Below are 8,489 nucleotides of genomic sequence, written 5' to 3'. Positions count from 1 at the left end.
AACCGTTTCTTTTTATAGTTATTTAACCTTGTTCTCCAGGGATGTCCACAGGTTGTGGCCAAAAAAGTCAAGGTGGCAGCTGTGTTGGTCGAATCAAACCTCCACCTGCCTTTTAGGTGCATCAATTGCACTGGCACAGCTGCCACCTTGACTTTTTTGACCACCCTGCGGACGCCCTGTTAGTTTCTGTGCACCAAACGGTCCCCCTGCGCTCAGTGGAAGGAACCGAGTGAGCCCATCCAGTGGGACTGTGTGCCTGCAGGACTGCCCCACAGAGACGCAGGGCCTGCTGGGCTGTGCGATGTGCAGGGTACCTTCAGGGGCAGCAAAGGAAGCTGCTGCTGCTGCTGCTGCTGCTGTTTCTTCTTCCTTCATGTGAAAACAAACAAGCATTATTCCAGAGAATGGCAACATGGAAAAGCATCCCATCACCCCAAAATAGCAGGAATGCTGATTTTTTTAACATGCACTATAAAAGTCTTAGAAACAAATTGTATTTCACTGAATTATTCATCAATGTATAAAACATAATTGATGAATTATTGTGCTCTCAATTGGTTCACCCAAATATATGCATCCACTACTGAATCTCTATACAGCTTTATTAAACAAAGATATAATCCTTAAGAACGATGTATTTCATTGGCTGAATTGTCACATCTCACTAAACAAGAATGTGGTTTGTCTAGCTTAGCCTTAGCTTGTCTTTCAAACTCACCTCTTGGCTGTAAACCATGGCTTAATGTGATGTATGAACCCTATGTCTGATTGGCTGTAAAACCTGAATTAAATATGGTTTGTAGAGATCCTTCTGTTTGAGAAAAACACAAGTTAGCTGAAGATCCTCCCAGGTCCCAGTGCCAGGAAAGCATAAACTGTATGTCACAAGCCCGAACCACCTGAAGCCAAGGGGTCTGGAGGCCATGTACAAAACGTTCTTCATCAGCAACTTGGACTTCAGATCGTGGGGCATCAAAAGTCTGGCTTCCAGACTTGGTTCTTTTGGCCGCAGAATTCCCTCCCTGAAGAAGGACAGTTCTGGATGATTCAGGAGGATGTCAAATGTTTTTTATTCTACTGAAGTTTTGTTATAGGTAGGGAAATATATTTTAATAGTATAACTGAGGCCTGGGGGGATGGTTCTCATGACTAGAATGCAGCAATTGAAGGCTGTAACTTCAATTTCTTTCGAATGAAACGCAAATAATAGAAAGGAGGTAAGTGTCACATTATACCTTGAAAATATCTACATCTTCACAGAAATCTAAGAAAATGAACTTGATGCTTTGGAGAGCGTTGTTTTAAAATAAAGAAGAAATAGAAGTAATATTTTTGTCCATGGAACCAAGGAAAAGATGTGGATATTGCTTTCCAAAAGGTATGGAGTGCTTATCTTTCAAAGAGTCATGAAGTCCTAGCATGGCCCAAAGAAATCCCTGATTTGTTTTGCTGAAGGAAAACACAAGAGAATTAGTGGAAATAACAGGAACTACGGGGGAAGTGATCATGTTATGATGCTGAAGTTCTTGATTTTAAGGAAAACTAAAACTGAGTGGAGTCAAACACATAGCTTTGATTTTTAAAAAGCAGATTTGAATAAATTCAGAGCAATGAAGATACTAATGAGAACATGAGCTCAGGATGGGTGGGAATTCTTTAAAGAACATATAAAAACACATCTGTAAACAATTTTAATTTAGGAAAAAAGTGGAAGATAGCAGAAGCCAATGTGGCTGTGCAAAAAGCTTAGTGAAAAGTTGAAAATAAAGAATAGCTTATATGGATGGATGAAAGAGGAACCAGTTATCCATACAGATAACCTGTAGTTATAATGCTGGAGTCAATAACGCAAGGCTCAGAAGATGCTGAGGTTGGTGAAGAACAGCCAAAAGAGCTTCTTCAGATGACTTCAGAGCAAAAGGAAGAGAAAAGAAACAATATTTTCAGTGAAGATGGGGAAAAGATAATAGACAACAAGACAACGTTATTCAATTATTTTAGCTGGGCTAACTTCCTTAGATTGTGATAATGTGGTAGATAGCAAAATACTGGTCACAACATGTGACGGTATCCCACATTTTCTGATTCACAGGTTAGCGAAGTGGAGGCTGAGCAGCAGGTCAGTTAAGTGGGTCCACAGCTGGCTTCCAAACCAGGCTTAAGAATTCAACAGTTCTTTATCGATCTGAGAGGTCCAGTGATGGCGATGAGGGAGGCCTTGTTCCTTTGATTCCCCGAAGCAGTATCTTTTATTTTGTGTTTTATCTCAGTACCATCCTGACTGACCCTGCTACATCTAAGAAGCTGAGAGAGGCGCCATGAGGATCTGACCTGGATCCTCTATGCCTCAAAATGTTTGTTAAAGGCTTGGAAGAAAAGATGGAGGGAATGCTGCTAAGATCTGCAGAAGGGACAAAAATGGAGGACATATCTAAGCCCCTAAAAGGCAGAATAAAAATTCAAGATGATCTTGACAGTTTAGAGAATGAGCTGGAATTAACAGAGTGAAATTTAAAGGAGGCAAATGTGAAGTTCTTCATTTAGAAAAAGGAATCAGGTGGACAGATGTACCACAAGGGATGTCTAGCTTGGCAGTAGTCCATGTGAAAATGGTTTTGGAATTATAGTTGATTGAAAGCTGAATATGAATCAGCAGTATTCATATTCAGTTGTAAAAAGAAGAAGACAGAAAAGGCAACTTGAGGCTGCATCGCCAGTGAATAGTTTCCAAATCATAGGCAGTTACTGTTCCATTTTCATCTGCTTTGATCAGGCCCACCTCAAGTCCCACGTCCAGTTCTGATTCAGGATTCAGAGAAATCGGAACAGGTTCAGAGAAAGGCAACAAGGATGATCAGGGGAGTAGAAACTAAGTCTGTGGAGAATGACTGAAGGTACTGGGAATGCTTGGCCCCAAGAATAGAAGATGGGGGGGGCAGAACATGAGAGCGCTCTTCAAAGGCCTGACAGGATGTCACACAGAATATTAGTAGTAGTTGTAGTAGTATTCACATAGTATAATATTGTTATTCCACAGAATGTATAATAATAAACTTTTCATTTGAGTGTTAGGAAACATTTCCTAACAATAAGAGCAGTTTTACCTTGAAACCAATTACTGAGAGCATGACTAAATAAACAAACAAACAAACACATAAATAGCCCCCCACCTGAATCAAGGGGTCTGCTTCAACTTTCTCTGGAGCCGGTTCCCCCAATGTGCCGCCATTCGATGCTTCCCTAGGACAGAAGGTCGGTCATCAGGATCAGGTGGAATGGACAGTCAGAAAGGAATCCTACAATCCAGGGCTCTCCAGCCCCGATTGCCCGTGTTAGCAAAGACCTGCAAAGGGAGGGTGCCGCAACCCAGAACCACCCGAATACCATCCCCAGTGCTCACTCCTGGCACGCTGATGCAGTTCACCTCCCGGGCAATTAAGCTTCCGTAGGTTGCAAGCCCGGCGGCCACCCAGGTGAGCTACCCACTCTCCACGGCAGAATATAAATCAGATAGATAGATAGATAAACCAGGGTGGGGGACACATTTTGCATCTGTGCATGGGAAGTTGTGGTGTGCACAAACTGCTTCCCAGCCTCTTATGTCACGTTCTGACGAGTGACCAAGAAACAGAGCAAGACAGGGCCGAGAGGAGGAGGTCATGCAGCTTCTCTTGCCTCTGGGTCCCAGCAGGTGGCTCGCCTGTCAGAGTGAGACCTCAAGGATGTGGAAGGAGATTTCTCACGGCAGTCTCTGTGCCAAGACATCCAGCAAAGCATCAGGTGCCGCAGGCGTCGCACATCGTGCCTTCTCATGATGCATGAAAATGGTGCTTCCCCCGTCAAAACGGCAGATGGGTGGTTCGTGAGGGATAGAGAAGGGCGTGCTCCTCCCCACTAAATGCCCCAGCCACCTTTTACTACTTTCCCAGAATCTGGACTTAAGCAAGCACCTCTGACTCATGGGCTCAATGTCAGATGAGCCCAGCTGAATTTATAAGGAGAAGCCGCGTCACAGGAGAAAAACCAGAACAAGGAAGCAGCAGCTGGAGGCTCACCTACCCGCCTGCTTGGATCACGCTCCTCGGAGGGAAGAGCTTCATCTCCCGCGGCCATCCACCCCTGTGGCTCGCGCCATCCTTCTGAGAGCCTCCCTGTCTGACTGTGCTACAATATTTGCAACCGCTCTGAGAGCCAGGATTCTGCCACTCTGGTATTTCCAGGCGCAGTCAGCTTAGCTGCCCATCCCGCTTCCTCATTAACCGGACCGGCTGCTCTGTGGGACTGCGCCCCATCCGCCCACCCTGCAGCTGAGGAGCGCTGAGGGACCAAAGGCTTGCTGTCTCCAGGAGCAGAGAACAGTTGCTAGGAAGGAAAGCGGGTCACCAGGAGGCTCTGGCTGGTTACTAAGCACCAAGCTTAATTGTCGAGCCCTCAGAAACATCACGCTAAGGATGCTGCCCTGGATGCGGTCTTTTGGTAGCTTCAGAAACAAACGTGGGCGTGATTCAAGGCTGAGGCCTCTGGCACTTCCATTTCTCAGCTAGAATGCAACCTTCTGCCCTTTGGGGGGCAGTCAAGGGGTTTAGTGTGTGTTTAATTTCTATTACTGCAACAAATGCCTGAAGATAGTCTTTTAGAAACACGATTACTTTGAGCTTCTGTGAAGCATTAATATTCGTTGAAGGAAATGACTTCTTTTTCACACCTTTTTTGGTGATGGATGTGACCTCCAGAAAAAGGGCTGATCTTTTGACCGCCTACTCTGAATGCAAAAGAGGCTTTGGAACACAGGTGCTCTGACAAGATCTGTCATGGAGGTGGGAATAAAAGCCTCTGATCACACTTTAAAATGCAGTTGTCTGCTTCAGCCCCAGCAGAAGAGATCAGAGCGACTGCAGCTCAGCAGGCAAGTGAAAAGGACGGAGGCTCTTCTCAAAGGAAGTATCTGCTGCTACGGCATGGCCAAAGCCCCTCTCTGGAAAGGGGGTTGTTTCCATCACAGTTTCTTCATGCATTCAATTTCTGTCCCCTCTTTTCCAAAGGAGCTCGAGGGCACACATGACGCCCCCTCCTCCTATTGGCCCCCACAAGAGCTCTTCTCCTGCGAAGTAGCTTGGGCCGAGAGGGGGGTCACCAGCTTTTGTGCCAAAAGAGGACCAGAACCTGGACGAGAGCCACGCCAAGTCAGCCCTCTCACCGCTGGAACACACTGGCTCCTGGCTGAGAGGGAGGCCCTGCCCACAGTCACCCAGGGAGCTTCTGTGCCTGGGGGGTGCCTGGAACCTGGGTCTCCCCACTCCTAGTCCAGCACCTTCACCTTGAACCACCATGGAGAGGGAGGGACTCACCCAAAGTCCCCAGAAAGTTTCCATGGATGAGGGGAGACTAGAACCCAAGTCTCTAGGATCTGAGTCTGACCCCTTAATAGTGACCCTCCTCTGGCTCTTGAACTGAGAGAGTGTCGGCTCTTCAAGGCAGACCAGAGTCATGCATGCTATGACTACTTTTATTATAAGGTTATGGTAATGGACTCTTGCAAGTCTGAATGCACTCCACCCCCCACCCCCCATCTTCCTGAGGACTAAAGAGGGTCATGTCTGAAGTGCTATCTCAAATTACATTTCTGCCCCGGACTTGGATTGCTTTTATCTGACCGTTGTCTTGGTGGTGGCTCTTCCTTCTTCTGGTTATTCCTTGTGCCCATTACAGAGAGGGGACAGGCCAAAGTCCCCCAGGGAGCTTCTGTGGCTGAGGGGGACGAGAGCCTGGGTCTCCCCACCTTCACCACTAACCACATGGGTTTTCCCAAGGAACTGCATAGCTTGACCCACTGCTGTTTTGCCCTTCCTTGAAGGATCTGCTTATGGCAGTGGAAGAAGCAAGAAGAGCTGAAGAAGAGTTCAGAAACGATGCTCTGGAGAATCTGGGAACCCTTCCCTGCACCATCCCATCCAGCCTTTGTTAAGCAGGCACTCCCCAGCCCCCCAGCCCCTCTCGCCCCCCCCACCAAGCAAGGGCTTGGCTTCTGTGGCCCCAGTTCTCCCGGCTGGCCAGCCATCTGCCCTGAAGGGCCTTCCTTAGCTCTTACCGCTGTCCTTCCAGCTTGCCTCCATGCTGCCTTCTCCCTGGGCTGGGGGGAGAGCCCAGAGGACACTCAGCTGGGTAGGACCAACACCTCACTTCATCCTGGATCTCACCGTCTCCTTCCGCATCCCTCTGGTTGGAAAGGGTACAAGCTGAAAAAAAAAGAAAGCGAGGCTAAGAGCTGAACCTGGATTTTACGAGGTAGGGGGAGAATGGCTTCTTAAATGGCTTTAGGAAAGAAAGAGGCATCAGTCTCCAGGGACAGGGACATGGAATTCTTGTTCCAGACGAAATAGCCAAGCCTGATTCGGGCTCCTTCTCTTGCTCATTAAACAACCCAGACTGGCATTTAGGCCCAAGAGATTCAGAAACCACCTGAATGCCTGCATGTCTTTCTCTTGGCTGCCACACTTTTGGTTGGCGGGGGACTCTTGGATGGAGGACCTTCACTTTAGGTCCCAGTCACAGGAAGGGTCGGGGTCCTGGCCTGTTTCAGCTGGCAGTGTTTTCCTGGGAACACATCTCTTGCCTGCCTACAACACGGCTTCTTCCAGAGAGACCCAGTTTCCAATTCCATTCAGCCAGTAGTCTTCCTGGCCAATTGGGACTCCATCATTATCTCTGACCTATTTTGCAGGGTTGTTGTAAGGGTAGGATGAGGAGAAGCAAAGCCACTATCAATGGGTCTCTACTTCTGGCACATTTACCTCAGGTGGGACTCAAAAAAGTACTCTGACAGGACACAATTAAGGATCAATATAATATTGCTATGTTTGCAAACCAGAAGATTCTTCTGGGAAAAAGTGGGGATTTTGTTTCAATCCTGGTGGCACCTGGGTCCTTTGATAGAGTGAGTGGTAGGACTTAAGATGCAAAAGATTGAGAACATTGGTATACTTGAGTGCCCTACACAAAGGGTGGGCTATACATACAGTACAGTAAGCTAATTTATTTTAGGACCTGTTTGAACAACTGGGAATCAGAGGTAGGCAATGCATGGCCCATGGATGCCTCCTTTGAAGACTACCAGGCTCCCAACAGCTACTAAGTGTAATTAGTTGTACAGTAGATTCTTTTCACAAAAAAAGTAAAATCAATGGGAAGATAATATACTGGAAAGCAAAGTACCATCCTTGTAATCTCTGGGCTCCACAGGTTCCTTGTGGAGACCTTCCACCCATTTATAGAACATAAAAACAGTGAGTATTGCTTGAAAATGCGTTCACAGTCCAGAAAAAAGGAAAGAAGTAAAGGTAAGCGGAGGCCATCTGGCATCCAAAAAGTTGAGGGGAAGCAACTTCACCAGTTTGATTTCCAAAAACAGACATTCTATGGCCTGGACATGCCCACCGCAGCAGCCATTTTATTTATGAGAGTGAACTTGCTCCTCCGTGGGTAGTACTCATCCATCCAGAGAGGCATCAACAGAGAGCCCAGATATACAAATAGCAGCTCCATCTTACTTGAGCCTGTTCTCTCCCATCCAGACGTTACAGCCTCCAGGTACTGGGGTAGGATATCAACAGCATCTCTGCTACAGCACCTCATCTAAGTTCTGACAAAAGTCAGCAAGGAGTGCAATCAAAGCTGTCTCTGTCACATGCCCAGACCTGAAACCAAACTAAAAAGGGTCCAGATAATCCACTTCATCTGGATGCTGCACAGCTGGTCTGCCATGACCATCTCAACCCTAGAAAGGGAAGGTTGGATGTGGTAGTTATTTAAAGCTCCTGGATCCAGGAACAATCTCTTCAGAAGGGGGCACATTACAAGGCTGTTGGAAACTCCCCCTCCTATTGACAATCTCCCGGATCCAAGTGCCTGTTCCTTGCAATAGCCAGGTCAGGCAGGTTTCCAAAAAGCAGGTGGCAGATGACAACCTTGACTGCACCTGGCTACTTCCTTGGAGAACACAGACCAAGAGAAGTTCCAGATAGCATCACGAGATGGTGCCCCAGACTGGGCCCGTGTGGAGTCAAGACTCTGGTGAACCTGAGCAACTTTATCGATGAAGTGCTGTGCAAACTGGCCACAATAGCTCCTCTCCAGAAGGGAATTAGTCGCCCTAAATGAGCCTGCTGAGGCCCAAAGGGAGATGTTGCTGCTTGCCACACAAGAATGTGTGGAACATTCTTGACTCTTGAACCCTGGCTAGAACTGCAGATGCTCCCTGCTGGATGCTCCTGCAATCACAGGAAGAATCCTGGGAAGCAGTTCGGTTTTCAGTTTATTTCCCAGGAGCACCATCCAGCCAAGCAAAGCAAGTTGGTGCCAGATGGGAAATCTTCGCAAAGATCACAAACAGCTGGCTCTGGTTGCTCCAGAACTGTCCTTTTCTGGGGCCACAATTAGCTGTAGTTGTTGTTTTGGCACTCACATACCATGCTCAGCTGGGCCAGTTTAGG

This window comes from Candoia aspera, chromosome 11, assembly GCF_035149785.1.
Source record: "Candoia aspera isolate rCanAsp1 chromosome 11, rCanAsp1.hap2, whole genome shotgun sequence".
Lineage (NCBI taxonomy): Eukaryota > Metazoa > Chordata > Lepidosauria > Squamata > Boidae > Candoia > Candoia aspera.
Note: the sequence above shows the minus strand (reverse complement) of the source record.